At 49.2% G+C, this 19,294-nt stretch overlaps 1 protein-coding gene across 6 annotated transcripts in view; it reads left to right on the forward strand.

Annotated features, from left to right (window-relative positions):
* The window catches only part of TNFAIP8 (TNF alpha induced protein 8), a 116,044-nt gene that overhangs the window by 93,307 nt on the left and 3,443 nt on the right, over positions 1–19,294 (forward strand). The window lies entirely within an intron of this gene.

Here is a 19,294-nt window from a genome sequence, read left to right on the forward strand (position 1 = left end):
AGGGCCCCACGCAGGCGGGCTCTGTCTGGGCTCAGAGACAGAGCAGTGTAACGTCTTTCTCTCTTGAAAAGTGGTAGGAGCTGAGAGAGTTCTTTCTGATTTGGGTCAGATGCACTTTACTATCAAAGAACTGTGGCGGCAGTGATAAAGGGAGTGTCTGAGTCAGTCCTTGCACCTGAAATAATGCTTTCTTCTTTGTAATCTGTCCTCCCCCACCCCGGCCCCCAGTTTGTTTTGCTTCAAAATCATCTGTTTCAAGTCTTTGAAACATCTGGGCAATTCTTCTGGGGCTCTAGCTAGGGGAACCTCCATCAGCTCAGATTAGGGCTAATTTAAAATAGACATCAGTTCCTTGGAGAGAGGAGAAAGACATTCGTGATTGGCGGGCCAAGAAGCAATGGCTGTGTCCAGAGGCAGGGCTGTGGTGAGCTGAGGGAACCCTTTGAACCCCACGGGATGTCCTGCAACTGAAGTAGAAGATGGACCCGGGCTTTGCAAGGTGTTGGCACTAAATCGAAGGCCTCCAAGTGGTCACTCGTGCCTTGAAGCCGGCCAGGGGCCAGGTGAGGGGTGCAAAGGCAAGCACGGGGCCAGCGCCGTGACTCACTTGGTTAATCCTCCATCTGTGGCGCCTGCATCCCATATGGGCACCGGGTTCTAGTCCCGGTTGCCCCTCTTCCAGGCCAGCTCTCTGCTGTGGCCCGGGAGTGCAGTGGAGGATGGCCCAAGTGCTTGGGCCCTGCACCTGCATGAGAGACCCGGAAGAAGCACCTGGCTCCTGGCTTCGGATCGGTGCAGCGCTGGCTGTAGTGGCCATTTGGAGCGTGAACCAATGGAAGGAAGACCTTTCTCTCTGTCTCTCTCTCACTGTCTATAACTCTACCTGTCAAATAAAAAAACATAAAAAGGCAAGCACGGGTCACAAGGCTTGCAGTCCTACACAGGGAGGTCTCGCAAAGCCAGCAGAACCAAAAAAAAAAAAAAAAAAAAAGTCTGGACCCAGGAAGCGAGAGCCAGCTGTTAGCGAAGCCCTCTGCTGAGCCAACGCCAGCCTGCAGCAGCGGTGCTGGCATGCTCTCAGCTACCCCAGTCATTTAAAACACACTTAGCGATGTTCAGATTCTCTCCCTCTGGAAACATGTGATGGGCGGAAGCTCGCCAGGAAAGGGGACCACGTGCCTGACCTGCAAATGCTTTAGGAGGGGTCTTTAAACTCTGCTGTGCCCTAGGGGTGTTAGGTCCTGCACTGGCCTCTCAACCCGGAGGTCTCTGCCTCCCCCCTCCCCCTTTTTTGGCCTGTGTCTTCGATAACTCTGTGATACGCGTTTAGTGGCAGAGAAATACTTGACCTCATGGATGCTGGGTGCTTGCTGTTGAATTAAATTCCCTCCTGATGTTAGCCAGTCTTTACGCATTTGTTTAAACATGGTGTCTAAATTTGGGTGGGGCAATATGATAGGTTGTTTGCTTTAACTTTGTAGGGTGCAGTGAAAAAAAGACTTTGCATTGCTGCATTCACAGGGAAATGGTGGCAGAATTCATGGTGTGAGTTTGCTATAGAAGCTGTCCTGTGTAGGAATATGGAGGGGATTCTGGCATGTGTGCGTTTCTCTGTTTCTAGCAGACAAAGGTACAGAGAAACACTTGTTCCATTGCCTGTATGGAGAAGGACAGTACAGCTGACAGCTTAAACATTCTGTGGGAGACCACATGGCATGTCCAGCCACCGCATCTGTCTCCCTCATTCCAAGATCAACAAAAGGTGAAAAAGACGGATGCCTAAATCATGAGTGGGCAAGCGTTTTCTTTTTGGCGAATCTTCCTACCCCTATCCTTACCAAAGCAGAGGTGGCCTGCATGGCAGGACACCCATTCAAACAGAAACTGTCTGCTAGGATAGATTGCATTTTCAGTTTTCTTAAAGACTGACTCAAATCGTGCATTGGAAAGTCTTGATTCATTTTCTCCTTTAACCATGACGTAGCTCATCTCACGTTGTGGACACGGGCCGGTTGGTGTTTTTCTGAGGTGGTGCTGTGGTTTGGATCTGGTTTTGTGTCTCACAGTTTCAGGTGGAAATGGCAAGCCTGGTCCCCACTGTCTGGGTGGTGAGGGCCCCACCTGTCAGAAGGGATTAATGCTCATCTCTCGGGAGAGGGTTAGGTCTAGGGGGCAGGCTGTTTCCTTGAGAGCCTGCTGTGACAGAGCGAGGCTGCTACCACGTGCACCTTGGCACCACTGCCTGTGCTCCTGCCGTGGAAGTCATCCCCACATCGTGATGCAACCTCCAGGTCTCTCATGTGGGTGGCAGGGGTGCAGGCACTTGGGCCCATTAGCAGGGAGCTGGATTGGAAGCAGGGCATCCAGGACTTGAACTGGTGCGCATATGGGGTGCTGGCATCACAGGCAGCAGCTTAACCTGCTGCACTACAACGCTGGCCCCAGCCTTTGGTATTTTGTTACAGCAAGGCAAAACAGACCAAGACAGGTGTTTTCTGCCCATTGCAACGATGAGACTATTAGAGAATATAGCAAGAAAATTTCAATAAAGTGCAATTGACTTTCACCATAGAAATGTTTTCAGTGGAGGCTCTGTTATTTATCAGGAATTGATTGTCAAATAACAGCTAGATGTAACCAATAGTATTTCCTAAGAAGGAAGACATAGCCATAAACCTTGCTGAGTATTTGATTCAGTGAAATTAAAGTCATAGTTTTGTAAAATGAGCATCAGAGCACTATGTTTGCAGAGTTTATAAGGGTTTCTGTCTTCCAGAAAACTAATCCAGATAACTTAAAAATACAATGTGACCATCATTATATTTCTCAGACGTTGTGGTCGTGAACACTGCTTTTTGCTTATGAGATCTCTGTCTAGTGTCTACCATGTTGGCCCTGGCTGTGTGAATGAAACCTCCTTGGGCCTGCATGGCACCTGGAGTCTCACAGAAGGTGCCCAGTCCCTTTTCCACCCCCAGAAATAAAGGCTGAAAACCAAATCCCCACCCCACACTCCCAGCCACTAGCCACACTTACTTCCCTTGCAAACAAAGGCTCCCTGAAATAGGACAGCTCCCAACTCCTCACACCAAGAATGACTTCCTGATGGGAGCTGTAATCAGTGTCCTGTAGTTAGCGTAGGGGGTCCATGATTGAGTCTTTCTGGCTCTATGAAAGACACAGACCATGCACTCCATGTCTCTTGTCCTGTGATGTCCTGAGCCACCTCGGGACTCTGCCATAAGAATGTAGAGATGGGACTGATGGGGCCCTTGATCTCAGACTGAGAATCTCCAGAACCACGAGCCAATGTAAGCCTCTCTTGTTCGTCAAGTTAGATGCTTCGGGTTTCCTTACAGTAGCAAAAAGCTGACTAATGCAGTAGCTATAGGCAGTGGAAGGCAGCTAGTGAGCTGGCAACAAAGCTATGATGGTGGCATTGCAAGGGCAGGGGTGTTGTGTGCTGGCTCAGGTAGATGCAGGATGGCTTTCAGGTAAGAAGTCAGGATGTAAGGCATTATGAGGGAGAGCAGACTGAAGGGACCCTGTTGGACAGCCAGGGCTGGGGAGCCTCCTCCCCCTGCCTAGTCACCAGCCCTGGCAGCAGAAGGCTGCAAGCACTCAAATCACCCATAGAATTATACACCCAGGCGTCTATGAAGTGATCCATTCTGGTTAGACCTAACTCATGTGCCCACAGGGCAGTTACCCAAGGGACCAGGATGGCCAGCTGACCAACTGTAGAAGACCTGTTTCTTATCTTCAGTCTTGCCAGAAGCTCAGATTTTATTTTTTCTGAGAAGCTAGAACTCTGAATTTTCACAAGATCTCTTCATGTGTATACTTTGTAACCAATTGCAAAAACAAAAGTTAAAACGTTGGAACAAGTTTGTAGTGCAGTGGTTAAGCCGCCACTGGGATGCCTGCATCCCATATCAGAGTGCCTAGTTTGAGTCTCAGCTCCACTTCCGATCTGGCTTCCTGCTGGTTATGGGGGGCAGCACGTGTTGGCTCAGATTCCTGGGTCCCTGCCTCCCATGTGGGAGATGTGGATCGCTTGCTGGCTTCAGCCTGACCTGCCTCTGGCTGTTGTAGCCATTTGAGGAGTGAACAAGAGGATGGAAGGTCTCTCGATATTCCCCTCCCCCTTCTCTCTCTCTCTCGCGCTCTCTGTTGCCCTGCCTTTCAAAAATAGTAAAAATAAATAAAAATAAATAAAACTTTTTAAACATTATAGTGATGTTGCGCTACACTGAGAATATAATAAAAGCCACTTTGTAGACTTAAAGTGGTGACAGTGGTGAGCTTTGCTGTCTATGAATTTTATCTCAATTTTAAAAAGAACACACCCCAGGGGCCCAGGGCAAGATGGCACCAGCAGAAGTGCCTCAGGTCTGTGTTGGCTGGAGGAGGTGCCGTTCGCCTCTTTTGATAACCACAGCATAAAGCAGCCTTCCGCAAAACTGCCAGTGGCCCGTGGTAAGGGGGCCGCCTGGTGACCCTGCATTAACCAGGCCCTGTTTCCCCTGCAGCCTGCATGGCGTCTCCCCTCTGGCAGAGCTGGCTGGTGACAGACAGCCCGAGAGGTGTGGAGGCGAGTGAACGGCTGAAATGGCAGCGCCACAAAGGGCGGTCCTGCCGGGGTATTTTAGGGAAGACATTTATTTTGCTGTTTGCAACTAGTCGTAAAATTGATTGGCTGTGTTATATTATTTGCCAGTGTTTGCTTCACCCAGGTACCCTGCCATTAGGGAAGTAATCCATCTCCCAGACAGCAAGTTAGTGTATTTAGGGAAAGAAATTCCAGTTCTTGCAAAAGAGCCACTATAATGGTCCTTTCAGTTACTCTCTGTAACTGAAAAGCGAGTTTCATACACCAAGTATGTGCCACCACCATCAAATGATTATAATTACTTCCACAAAACTGTGTGTCTTGATGGCTTTGCTGGGCTTAATTATTTTAAATTCTGCATGTAATTTAAGATGTTGCATTGTATCCTGCCTCAATCTTCACCTTTCGTTTCCTTAACAAACTAGCAAAGAAAGGTAAAGTGTGTGCCTTTCCAAATTTCTTATGAATTGATCCTAAATAATGTGACTTCATCTTAAAAAAAAAAAAAAAAAAAAAAAAGCTGGCTGGCACCGCAGCTCACTAGGCTAATCCTCCACCTTGCGGCGCCTGCACACCGGGTTCTAGTCCCGGTCAGGGCATCGGATTCTGTCCCGGTTGCCCCTCTTCCAGGCCAGCTCTCTGCTGTGGCCCGGGAGTGCAGTGGAGGATGGCCCAAGTGCTTGGGCCCTGCACCCCATGGGAGACCAGGAGAAGCACCTGGCTCCTGCCATCGGATCAGCGCGGTGCGCCGGCCGCAGCGCGCTGGCTGCGGAGGCCATTGGAGAGTGAACCAATGGCAAAGGAAGACCTTTCTCTCTGTCTCTCTCTCACTGTCCACTCTGCCTGTCAAAAATAAAAATAAAAAAATGAATTAAAAAAAAGCTGCGTCTAGGTGCCAGCACTGTGGTGTAGTGTGTAAAGCCTCCACTTGCAGTGCCAGCATCCCACCTGGGTACCCATTCGTGTCCTGGATGCTCCACTTCTCATCTAGCTCCCTGCTAATGGCCCAGGAAAAAACAGCAAAGATGGCCTAAGTGCTTATGCCCCTGCTACCCACCTAGGAGACCTAGAAGAAGCTCCTGGCTTCGGCCTGTCCCAGCCCCGGTTGTTATGGCCATTTGAGGACTGAAGCAGCAGATGGAAGGTCTCTCTATCTCTCCTTTTTTCCTTCTCTCTCTGCATAACTTTGCCTCTCAAATGAATAAATAAATTTTTGCTTCCTCTGGAAAGTATGAGTTAGCCAGTATTTCTTACCAGTTCCAAATGTTATCAACAGATGAGTTTTGGGATACCTGTCTTTAGTTGTGAACTGACTCACTTAGAATAAACTTTTCCCAAAGAATTGTAGTGAAATGTTCATTTCCTACATAAGACTATTTACAATATGATGCCCAATGAGCGGTCATATAATTTATTTTTAGCCTCTTTTGGTTGTGTTTCATAAAACATGGTATTTGCGCCCTACTTCTCCCTGCCTCACCCCCAAACTACATGGCAACCTTTTTAAATCCAGCAGATACGTATTCTGGGTCAACTGAGTGGTTATTACAGCGAGGAGTACACCGTACGTTGTAACCGGTCTCAAGGACTGTGCTTGCACGGGAAATGGAAGCAGGTCAGTGCGATAGAAATGTTTCCTGTGAGAGCCGGAGGCGGCTGCAGCGTTTCTGAAGGGGACCATGCAGGAAGCGTCTTGCAAGGCTGGTGTTTGGGATGGGCCGTGGGGTTTCACCAGGCTCAGGGCGCCCCCGAGTACCCTGGGTGAAGTAACGTCGCACACGCACACACTCGTACACACAGACATGCACTGCACGCCCTCACACCCTGAGGTGTGCACGTTTGTTTCTTGTGTCTTAGGTCTTGGGCCTGTGCTTCCTGAGAACCTGCTTCGTGCCTGGCACACAGTAGGTGCTCAATAAAAATGTGTGAATGAATGAATGAATGAATGAGTGAATGAGGGAAGGCTTTCTCGCCAGAAGCCTGCTTGCTGCATGGAGCTCCAGTCTGGTGCGGAGAAGCCAAGTGCCATGTTCTCCTAGGATCTTCACAAATTTGGCAAATTTACCACCTCTCTCCAACCCTTTGACATGATGTGTAGAAATAAAAAGAAGACTTTGGTACCCAAATGTAGCTTCCTGTGACTAAGGAACAAGTGTAGGAAAAACAAATCATCGTCACCCTTAACCTTCTCACCACTTCCTCTTACGCTTCCCACAGCTTCTCTGTCTGTCTTCCTTAGAAACTTGCTGGCTGTAAAAATCTGTGTTTAAATTTTTTTTCTTTTTTTAAGATTTATTTTTTTGAAAGGCACAGTGGCAGAAGGAGTAGGAAAGAGAGAGAGAGAGAGAATGGGGCTGACACTGGCACAGCAGGTTAACGCCCTGGCCTGAAGTTCCGGCATCCCATATGGGCATCTGTTTGAGTCCTGGCTGCTCCACTTCTGATCCAGCTCTCTACTGTGTTCTGGGAAGGCAGTAGAAGATGGCCCAAGTCCTTGGGCCCCTGCACCAGTGTGGCAGACCCGGAAGAAGCTCCTCGCTCCTGGCTTGGGATTTTGGCAGCTCCAGCCATTGCGGCCAATTGGGGAGTGAACCAGTGGATGGAAGGCCTCTCTCTCTGCCTCTCCTTCTCTCTTTGTATAGCTCTGACTTTCAAATAAAATAATTAAATCTTTAAAAAAAGAGAGCGAGAGCTTCCATCTGCTGGTTCATTTCCCCCACGTGGCCACAACAGCTAGGGGCTATTCCAGACTGAAGCCAGGAGCCTGAAGTTCCCACATGGATCAGAGGACCCCAACTACTTGGGCTGTCTTCTGTTGCCTTCCCTGGGCACATCAGCAGAAAGCTGGATCAGAAGTGGAGCAGCCAGGACTCAAATGTTGCTCATATGGGATGCCCGCCTTGCAAGGAGAGGCTTAACCACAGCTCCAGCCCCTTAAATTATTTCTATAATCCCTGGGACCCAGACATGTCTCCAGTTTCTGACACGCAAGTGCCCGATGAACAGGGTTTTCCAGGACCTGAGTGTCCGGTAGGAGTTCAGAGATTGGCTCTGAAAGTTCTGCATGCTTGTTTCTGTAAGACAAGGATAATCCTGCGAATGCCTGCAGAGCCCAGGAAGTGAGTGTCAGTGCGTGAGGACCACAGGAGGTGACCTGGGCAGGGGAGTCCCACCTGGATCGGAGACAGCCAACACGGAGCTCAGCGCCCTGGTTGTCCTGTGAGACTGTGCACCTATGTTGTTGCTCAGATCTTAAGAAAATCAGAAACACAGAATTTGAAGTTAAATTTGCTGACTTTCTAACAGGGACCATGAATTCTCAGAACGGTACAACACTCTACAGGCCAAAGAATGGGGTTTGCGGGTTACAGCCTCAGCGAGGCATCCTGATGTGCATTAAACAGCGAGGGACAGGAAGGCTGGGGCATCAGGAAGGGAGAGAGATGGTGAGAAAGGGGCAAAAGCCACCGAAGGCATGGGTGCCCTGCTGGAGGCACCTCGGCAGAAACACTGCTCCTGCAGACCGCTGGCGTGTTTCAGGGGTTACCCTGGGATTTCAGCACATCGTGTGTCTTGGTATTTGAATTGCGATACGTTAAGACCCCGCAGATGCCGTCTCATTATTTCCTTCCCTTTAGCTGGACGTAGCCTCAGGACGTTGAGATGGCTGTAAAGTGCTCGATTAATTCGACATTCTAATGCAGTCCTTGGGGGAAGGATCGTGCCCTAGAATGTTGCAAAGTTGTGCCAAGATGCATATTTGAGAGATGCCCAAGCCGAGGCCAGCAGGTCACTGCTCCTAAAATACCCGAACAGATGGGCTTGGGATAGTGCACGGAAGATTCCGGAACATTTGCTGTAGGGATTGAGTTAACTAAATATGGCCACTTCCCCAAGCAGAAGTAGCTGGTTATTCTGTATATGTTGGCAAAGGGCTGGGAAGAAAAGCCATAGATGAAAAGGCAAAAAGGAAAATCCTTTCCTTGTATATAGCTTCTTCTCCTTTGAAGCAAAGTGTGTTACATCCCATAAATAGGGTTCTGTTTCTGCCCAAGGGGCACCAGTAAATTCACTTGTTACACTGGAGATGTGAGAAGCTGAACTCTGGCTGTGTCTTCAGGACTTCTGAGCACCCTGTGGTTAGTTCGGTCCCTGCTGGCCGCAGGGCACCTGTGACACAGGTTGAAAAGTGCAGAGGCGACCTGGTCCCTAACTTGTCAAGCATCTGAACAATTAAGAGAGGAATTTAGCTCTCCTGCCCGGCAGAAAAGCAGGTTAGGAAAGGTCTGTCCCGGCCCCTGCATTTGGCGTGGCTTCTTGGAAGAGGTGGTATTTGAACTGAGCCTGAACTGGTGACCAGCACTTTTTCAGGCATGAGGGAGAGGTGAAGGCAGATCTGTAATTTTCGTTAGTTTCTGTTCTCTGGGGGAACCAGATTCTGTGGCTGGCTCAGCAACATTGTGGCATTTGATAGTCAATTCAGAAACAATGTGCTTGACTTTAATTTCACTTTTCTGGTACAGCAGTTGTGTGCTATTGTAGGAATCAACTTGGCTCAGCTTTTACCGCTCCTGCACCCTTGGCTTGGGAGCCTAGGTTCTCTCATGTGGTTCTCTCAGGGTTGGGTAATAACAGGGCCAAACCAGAAATGCATACGAAGGTGTTATAATGAAAATGTTTTGCAAGCTGTGCGGAGCTGCACTGTAGTTTTGGTGTCTGGTTGTTTTTTCTTGTGTGGCCATGAGCAACCTGATGAGATCAGGAGAGATGAGGTGACTGTTGATGCCAGTTTGGGGGCTAGTTCTGTAACTAAACTTTCCTCTGGTGTGCTGGATTTCAAAATCTGGTCCTGTTTTCTACACATCATGAATATAAATGTTCAGCAGAAGCCAGGGCCCCTGGCAAGATGGGAGAAATTGGGGGTTGAACACTGTAGAAAATCACAGAGCTGTTTAGAAGATTTTTCTCTGCTTCCTGGTAGAAGATGGTGTTGTCCCCACAGTGGAAAAGCCTTCTGTCCTCAAGAAAATATGTAACTAAGTTTAGCTGAATTGAAAATTCAGAAAAATCAGCATTAAAAAATTTAGCCTAGTGAATCAGAGAGGGTTCATGTAATGGATAGAGAGGAAGAGTTCGTTAATGTCAGTTTAGAATAAATGATTGTAAAATATCTGAGTTCTGTGCTTAAATGGACATCTGTGTTTTTGTGAGTGGAAACTGGATTCATCCATAGTCTGCTCACGCCTCTTGTCTTCGTGGCTGAAGTATGTCTGTTTCCAAGCAGGGGTCCTCCGACTCTGCTCCACACCAGCGCCCCGCGGGGCACATCTTACAATTGCAGGTGCTCAGGCTGCGGTCCTGCAGACTGCGCTCAGTGGATGCAGCAGTTCCTCAGAAGCCTCCAGGCCCTCCTGATACAGACTCTTCTGCCCTGATGCCTACTCCACCACTCCTCCCCTGCAAAACACCCTTAAAAACCCAATGTCTTTGTCTTGAGTGTTTCCTGGGCCTTGACAGGTGATACCTAGTTTATGTTTAATGTTTTCAGAAATCCTCTGGACACTCAGATACATCCATGGGGTTCAGAGATAGGCACACTGATGAACAGAACCTTGCACCCCTAACTAACTTAACACAGTGGGTTAAGCCACTAGACATCAGTCTCCCATTAGAGCATCGGGTTGAGTTCCAGCTACACTGCTGCTGATCCAGCTCTGCTAACGCACCTGGGCAAGCAGCAGAGGATGGCCTAAGGACTTGGGCACCTGCCACCCACATGGGAGACCTGGATGGAATTCAAGTTTCTGGACTGGCCTAGTTCAGCCCTGACCATTGCAGCCGTTTGGAGAGTGAGCCAGCAGAAGGCAGATCTCTCTCTCTCTTTCTCTCCCTCTCTCTATAACTGTGCCTTTCAAATAAAGCATAAAGAAAAAGAAGTCTGCGTGTAGGTCAGCTCTGGAGTACAGCAGAATCCTCTCTTCCACTTCACTTCCCTTTTGTGAAACTCTCCCCAAACCCGGCCTCCCACTGTCACCCCATCCTGCAGAACTGACCTCCCCCGCTTTTGCAGCCACTGCGTTTCGACAAGTCCCTGCTGTGGGCTTCCCAGTGCATCTGTATCCTGCCTAGCTGGGTGCTAAGTCCCTGCTGTGGGCTTCCCAGTGCATCTGTATCCTGCCTAGCTGGGTGCTCCCCTCCCCGACTCCACCCAGTGGAAATTGTTGGTCCAAGTGTTTGGGCAGGGGGCCGTGTTTATCCTTAAAACCGCAGTATCTGATACAAACACTCAACTGAAGTTTTTGTTGGATGACTCATGTCTTTGGGTTCGTCTTTTCTCTTCTCCACTCCTGTTTATCAAGACCTGACCATAAGACCAGCAGAGCTTCAGCAGTATCTACCCGAACGAATAGTGAGGGAAGCAGTCATAATGGCAATAACTGCTTGGGCAAACGGGCCCACTTGTTTTGCATCTGGGGCTGTGCTGGGCACTTTGGATGATTCTCATTTAATTTTCATAAAACCTTTAGGTATCCCATGTCCAGATGAAGACCCGTAGCAAGCTCAGGTCATCTGCTCCAGGGAGGCGGGCACTAAGTACAGACCCCAGAGCCCAGGCTCATAATCACCAGGTGGCCTGCTTCGCTCTCCACCATTTGCGTGAGATAATTCTGAGTCCATTCCAGAGGAACACCAAGAATCCCAGTTAGTTTGTTAACCAATAATCTACTGACCTGCAAATCTGGTGGTGAGTCCCCTGTGAAATTATTTTAGGAAGTTAGGGTAAGTGGAGCTACAATGTTTCTTTACTGCACAAGAGTTGTATGTAATGTTACCGATGCACTTTGTGCGTCTCCAAGGGGACGCCAGGACACTGTTTTCCAGATGTGTTTAACTGGAGAGGATTTTTCTCCCTACTGCTCGTTTTCACTTCTTGAAGAGCTAGTTTGTTTATTTGTTTTGTTTTTGTTTTGAACACAGTTTGGAGAAAAAGCTGATGGGTGCTTTTGTGGGGTTTCCTTTAAATTTCTCAAGTCCTAAATATTTGGGTTAGTCCTTGCTTTGGATCCTTTCTCCTTTCAGGAGGGTGACTTCTTCTCTCCACCTGGGGCAGTCACAGAGCTGCAGCGGTCCCAGTGTGGTCACTAACAATGCCCTTTTCTAAAGGATCCTGTCGGGATGACAGACTGGTCACCCCACTCATGACGCTGAACAAGCCTCATTAAAGAAGCCTCATCTCACAAACTCACTGCCTGCTCATCACTCCCTGTGGACTCTGCCCGCTGCTGTGTGTGTAGAGAACCATCAGTACAGCCCGTGGTCCTCCAGGATGTCACCGTGTTATGTCAGGGTTACGCCTGCACAACTCATGTTCTTTCGTCACTCAAAAACTGCCTCTCCTGAGGCTTGCCCGCCCTTCAGTATCGTTCATACATTTCTACCTGTGAAAGGATGCCGCAGATCTAACAGTTGTTGTCCCTTGGGGGAAAGAGTTGGGTGGCATCTGTGCAGTGAGTGGCAAGGCTACGGAGACTGTCTGCTTTATATATTTGCATTCTGACTTTGAATAATGTAAGTGAATTGTTTGGGTTTTTTTGTTTGTTTTTGTTTTGTTTTTAATGTTTATTTACTTTGAAAGGCAGAGTCACAAAGAGAGAGATCTTCCACCAGCGCTGGGCCTGGCCAAAGCCGGGAGCCAGGAGCTACATCCAGATCTCCCACGTGGGTGGCAGGGCCCCAGACACTTGGACCATCTTCCACTCCTTTTCCCTGGCCATTAGTGGGGAGCTGGATCTGAAGTGGAACAGCTGGGACATGAACCAGTGCCTGTGTGGGATGCTAGTGTCTCAGGCAGCAGCTTTATCAGCTATGTCACGACGCTGGCCCCAGTTTTTTGTTTAGTATGACTTTTATTTATTTGAAAGGTGTAGTGACAGAGAGGGAGAGAGAGAAAGGAAAAATCTTCAATCCAGTGGTGCGCTCCCCAGATGCCCAAAATAGCTGGGGCTGGGCCAGACTGAAGCCAGGTGTAAGGACCTCAATCCATCTCCCAAGTAGGTGGCAGGCGCCATCATCTGCTGCCTTCCAGGAAGCAGGTTAGCAAGAAGCTGCATTGGAAACGGAGTTGGGAGTCTCTCCTAGGCGGTGGATACGGGATGCAGGCGTCTGAAGCAGGGGCTCACCATGCTATTCCAGAACACCCGCCGCTGGTTTTGTTTTTGTTTTAGTTTTTGGATTAAATTTTAAAATTCTTTAAAACTGCATCAGCTCTCCCTGGAAGTACAGACCATGTCAAGCCGAGCTGGCTTGATCTACTCTGTGTCTGTTTCCTCCCTGTACGAGATCTGACCTCTGTTTTCTCTTATCTCAGTTCACTTAGTGGAACGTTATTAGATTTCCCCATATCTTCAAGAGGAAGCCTCTAGGTTTCCTTTTAAAAACATTTATTTGTTTTTTACTTGAGAGGCTTGGAGAAGTAGGGGGACAGAGAAAGGGACAGAGAAGGACAGAGAGAGACTTGTCCACTATTTTATTCTCTAAATGCCCAAGAGTCATGAATTCAATCTGGATCTCCCACATGAGTGGCAGAAACCCAACCACTTGAGCCATCACCTCCTGCCTCCCGGTATGCACATGAGCAGAAAGATAGAATCAGGAGCAGCGACAGGACTTGAACCCAGGCACTCCCATATGGGGTGCAGATGTGCAAAGAGGTGGAGTAACTGCTGGGCCAGATGCCCGTCTTGGAGCTTTCTTTTCCAGAGCTCATGTACTGTAATGTAGTTGTTCAGAGAATATCTTGGACTTGAACATATCTGAGTTCAGTTTCATTTTTGCTTCTCTCCGACTATATGGCCTTAAGAAAGTAGCTAAGGGGGGGAGAGGTCGGCACTGTGGCGTAGCAGGTAAAGCCACCACCTGCAGTGCTGGCATCCCACATGGGTGCCAGTTCATGTCCCGGTTGCTCCACTTCCAATCCAGCTCTCTGCTATGGCCTGGGAAAGCAGTAGAGGATGGCCCAGGTCCTTGGGCCTCTGCACCCAAGTAGGAGACCCAGAGGAAGCTCCTGGCTCCTGGCTTCAGATCGGCACAGTTCCAGCTTTTGGGGCCATTTGGGGAGTGAACCAGTGGATGGGGGATCTGTCCTCTCTCTCACTCTTGCTCTTGCTCTTCCTGCCTCTCTGTAACTCTGCTTTTCAAATAAATAAACAAATAAATCTTAAAAAGGTAGCTTCATGTCTCTGGGTCTTAGTTACCTTATCTGTAAAAGGGGTATCATAATAATAGCCTTATTCTAAGGGTTGTTGTGAAGGCACAGGGAAGGCTGTGCGGTGTTTGCTTCGGGACATCCTTTTATCTTGTGCACAGATTTGGCAGATCGGAGATATATGGAGACGTAAGTGGTGAGGGCAGAGTGTGTGCAAACACTGGGTTTGAGTCTACACTCCTGTTTCAGGTGAGATTAGCTAAGGTTGTAAAACAGTGTTCCCTTGCCGTCAGTGAGCCTAGCACACTGCTGGGTTTGCAGCCTTGTGACTCGTCCAATCCCCTTGATGTCCCAGCACCTCCAAGTGAGCCCCCACTTAGCAGATGAGAAAACTGAGCTTCAGAGTCACTCAGCGCACCCAGTGTACGGCCCTGGCTTTGGCCTTGGCTTCCTGCGCTGCTGTTGGGCTCTGCTGCTGCCGGGTGCTGCTCGAACTCCCAGTGAGGTTGCAGCAGCTTTTGGGGGATCTTCAGTGGCGGGTCTTCACTCGTTTATTTCTGGCCCACTTCCTGTGCACCTTGCCCCTCTTACACCACTCCACGTGGATGTCCACGCTGCTTCCCCTCCTGCCATCTTTTGCAGGCTTTTGTTCTGTTCCCAGCGGGCCAGTCTTCCCAGGCGTAAGGCCCTGGTCTTACTCATCACAGTCTGTTGCTACCAGGAGATCAAATACTTTAAAAAAGAGAAATTCCCTTCTAAAGAGAGTTTTACTGTGTGATATATTTCAAAATGTCGTCATGGAAAAGGAAATTAACTCCTTATACACTAAGCCATGTGAGGTCTTTTTTCACACAGCCATCTGGCGTTTTGGGCTTCTCAGTTCCACGATGTTTGCACAAGGAGCTGATTAACTCTGACCAAGCGTGGTTCAGTTCTAAAGGCAGTGATCTCGAGGGAGGGGTAGTCAGGTCTTCTTTTGTGTGTTGCCTTTTTTTAAGGATTTATTTATTTATTTTAAGATTTATTTATTTTACTTGAAAGGCAGAGGTAGAGAGAGAAAGGAAGAGACAGAGAAATCTTCCTTCTGTTTGTTCATCCCTGACATGGGCCAGGCCAAAGCCAGGAGCCTGGAGCTTCATCCAGGTCTCCGACATGGGTGCAGGAGCCCAAGCACTCCGGCCACCCTCTGCTGCATTCCCAGGTGCGTTAACAAGGAGCTGGATCGAAAATGGAGCAGCCGGGACTTGAACCGGTGACCATATGGGATGCTGATACTGCAGGCAGTGGTTTAACCCCCTGTGCCACAATGCCAGCCCCATGTATTGCCATTTTATATGAATATTTTTCTAGAGTTGGTATGGGACACAGAGGGAATGATGTGGCTTGTCCCGGTGATGGTGCAGATCACTGATCCTTAACAACTTGGAGCCAGGAAAATGTGTGCACAGCAAAAGGTGCATTCTGCGCGTTGTGTGCTCAGCCTGGGGGTTGAGTTACCAGTTAAGAGGCCCACAACCGGGATCGGAATACCTGGGTTTCTGTCCTAGCTGCAGCTCCTGACTCCAGCTTCCTGCTCATGCGGACGCTAGGAGGCAGCAGGTGCTGGATGGGATTCTCGCCACCCACTGTGGGACCAGTGGGTTGAGTTCCCAGCTCTTAGCTGCAGCCTGGCCCAGCCCTGGGCATTGTGGACACTGGGGGAGTGAACCAGCAGATGCGAGCGCCACACCCCTCCCCATTGTGTGTGTGTGTGTTTCTCTTTCTGCCTCTCAAATAAATGCATAAGCATTTAAGACAAATACAACGTGGACTCGGTGTCGGGTGTGTTGATCCTCCCCAGAGCACTGCTCATGCTTCTGTCCCTCACTGCCCCCGGCAGGTCCTGCCCCTGCCACAGCCCCTGCCCTCTGCTATGCTCTCTTCCTGTTCCTTGTTTGTTCTCTGTCCTGTTGAATTTACTTCTTGGGGATTTTGAGTTTGCAGGCTAGTGTCACAGATACATCCTGGCTTCCGGATGCTCCTTGCTTTTCTCCTGGAGTGTTGCTAAGTCCCGTGTTTTTGGGGGGTCCCCATAGCCTGTAGCCTGCCTGTAACAGTGCCTGCGTTGGGCTGCAGCCACTTTGCTATGGAAGCTGCCTTGTCCAGTTGTCATTAGATGTGGAGTTACTCAGACGCAAGAGAGGCACGGTTTGACGTATCTGCTCTGCACATTTTCTTTCCCTTCCTTCCTGATACCGGGCCCCCTGGCCTCCATGCGTGTAACTGGGCAGGCGTTTGCAGGGATGTGTGCATCTGAAGTAACCGCTTACCAGTTCCAAGTATAACAGATTGGAGTGTGAAAAAATGATGTGTTCACTGGTGGGAATGTAAATAGAGAGACCTTTATACTTCGCCGTGTTAGCAAACTCTTGGAATAGTTCTGTTATGGAGCATTTTGCTAATCTTCGGAAAACTGTAGATTTTCATTCATTAAGGCGATTAAAAGCTCCCCTCCTCCCCCCACTTTTTTCCTTCTGAGCACATTCTGAGTTGGTGTATTTTTGCCATCAGCTATATAGTTGTCAATGCTAAAACCAGGATTCCCTAAACATCAGTTTGCTTGACAACAAACGTTGCCAAAAGGGACTATTTGATGAAGCCACTGGAAGAGATACAAAAACAAAGAGGGCGGGGGTAAGAAATTGACACTATTTCTATCGACCAGTCTTCAGTAGATTAACACAGTAGTGATTCTTTGTGTATGTTTGATAGGCGGCATTGTTTTCCATTAGTCAGTAACTTACATGTCTCTTCCAAAACACAAGTGAAATCATCCTCATAGATATAACACTGAATCAGTGCCTTGAGCACTCTCTCTGTCCCCTGTCCTGGGACAGGCCAGGCCTGTGGCCCCTCTCTCTGTCACATATTTCAACCCAGGACCAGCCAGAAGCAGCAGAGGGCTTGTGTGAGTCAGAACTGCTGCACTTTGTGTAGACTCTAACGTTTGTGTTGTATTCCCCAGTGTGCACACACCTCTTTGCTCTTTAAAAGGGGGGGCCGGCACTGTGGCACAGTAGGTTAAGCCTCCACTTGTAGCACTGGCGTTCCAAATGGGCGCTGGTTTGAGTCCCAGCTGCTCCACTTCCTATCCATCTCCCTGCTGATGGCCTGGGAAAGCATGGAAGTGCTTGGGCCCCTACACCCACACGGGAGCCGTGGGAGAAGCTCTGGGCTTCAGATGGGCCCAGCTCTGGCAGTTGTGACCATTTGGGGAGTGAACCAGTGTATGGAAGACCTCTCTGTGTCTCTCCCTCTCCCTCTCTGTAACTCTCAAATAAATAATAAATAAATCTTTTTTAAAGGACTTACAGCTGGCATTAAGGGAGACCACATACTAAAGCATACTTACAAGGAAGCCACGCATGTGCCAAAGTCAAACGAATACCTCTTTCTCTGGCTTTCAGAACACTCACCTGTGTATTTAGAACTCTGATTTTGTGGGCCAAGATATTTTCATTGAGAAGTGTTTAAGTGTGGGGTGGGGGGTAGCAGCTCACTGCTACTTCTTTCCAGGGACCTCCAGTCCCAGGGGTGACCCAGCGGATGGGAGACAGAAGAGCTTAGATCCTAGTCGGGAGAAGCAGACAACAAAATGTGGACAGATCAAGTGCTTGGGTCCCTGCCACCCCTGTGGGACACCCAGATGGAGTTCCTGGCTCCTGGCTTCAGTCTGGCTCATACCTGACTCTTGCAGCTATTTGGGGAGTGAATCAGTGGATGGAAGTTCTCTCTCTCTCCCCCTCTCCCCCTCTCCCTCCCTCTCTCCCTCCCTCCCTCTAATAAATACATACATAAATCTTTTTTAAATGTTTTATTTATTTTTAAAGATTTGTTTATTTTATTTGAAAGGCAGAGTTACGGAGAGGCAGAAAGAGAGGACTTCTGTCCTCTGGTTCACTCCCCAAATGGCCACAATGGCCGGAGCTGCACCAATCCAAAGCCAAGAACCTGGAGCTTCCTCCAGGTCTCTCAGGGGCCCAAGCACTTAGGCCATCTTCTTCTGCTTTCCTAGGCCATAGTAGAGAGCCAGATTGGAAGTGGAGCAGCCAGGACTCGAACTGGCGTCCATATGGGATGCCTGCACTGCAGGCAGAGGCTTTACCCTCTACACCACAGCACCTGCCCTGCAGTCTTAAAAATTTATTTATTTGAAAAGCAGAATTAGAGAAAGAGAGAGATATTCCATCCTCTAGTTCATTCCTCCAATGGCCGCAGTGGTCTGGGACACACTGAAGCCAGGAGCCTAATCCGGGTCTCCCATGTTGGGGTGCAGGGGTCCAAGCACTTGGGCCATCTTCAGCTGCTTTCCCACATGCATTAGCAGGGAGCTGAGTGGGAAGTGCAGCAACCAGGACTCAAACCAGCACCCATATGAGATGCCAGCATCACAGCTTTAACCTGTTATGTCACAATGCCTGCCCCTAAATAAATCTTTTTTTTTTTTTAATGTGAGCAAAAAATGAGGATTTCAGGAACAAGGAGAACTTAAATGGGTCATCATTTTCTAGTTTTTAAAGCTCTGGCTTCTGTGCTCACTTTGGCAGCACGTATGCTAAAAACTCTGGCTTCTGTGTAGAAATGGATTGGAAAGGGGCTTGGCCTTGATGGAGGGAAGTGTTCAGAATTTAGAGAGCCGGGGAACAGGGAGCATGGGCAGAGCTTGCTCATGGAATGGGCACAGAGAGGTTGGTATGGGGGTGACCCCGGGCCTCTGACTGGAGCAGAGGATGCTATTGTCTGTGAGGACAAGAGAGACTCAGAAAAGGATTCCCATTTGGACCTGCTGCATGTGAGATGCCTGCAAACCAGCCAAGGAGAAGGAACAGCTTGAACGCATTTGAGTGTGAGTCAGGAGCCGAGGTCAAGGCTGCCTTGTTACTGTGGGAGTCCTTGGCACTTGGCACCTGGGCAGTACCTGAGGCCCTGGGAGTGCATGAGATCACACTGAAGGGAAAACCTTGGTCCAGGACTAACCCTGAGATATACCAGGCCTTTAAGGGACCCGGGAGAGGCTGAGGAACTCACAGACGAGCCTGAGCAGGAGAGGAGCGAGCCGGTTAATTTGTAAGGAAAAAAAATCACATTTCATGATCACAGACGGCGCATTGCTGGCCAGTGAGCCTGCGCCACAGCCCCCAGCTGGCCCCGACAGAGCCTTCTTTATCCCTGGAAAGTAAGTCTGCTGCGTGCGTGTGTCCCAGTGCGCTGTCCTGGGTTTCCCAGAACCCAGGTGGGAGCTTCTCTGGGACTAGTATGCAGGCCCCGAGCCCAGAGTCGCTGTCCGGGCCCAGGCTGGGTGGCAGCGCCCGGGGAATGAGCTTGCCTGGTTGGTGGGAGGTTTCACCTTTCGTGCCCCTCCCTGTGCTGCACCTGGAGTTCCTGTGTTCCCTTTCTGTTTGAAATGAAGCAGGACCTGGAGGTTTAATAAGGAGCTG

Source organism: Oryctolagus cuniculus, chromosome 6, assembly GCF_051225735.1.
Source record: "Oryctolagus cuniculus isolate XC-2025 breed Fujian yellow rabbit chromosome 6, ASM5122573v1, whole genome shotgun sequence".
NCBI lineage: Eukaryota > Metazoa > Chordata > Mammalia > Lagomorpha > Leporidae > Oryctolagus > Oryctolagus cuniculus.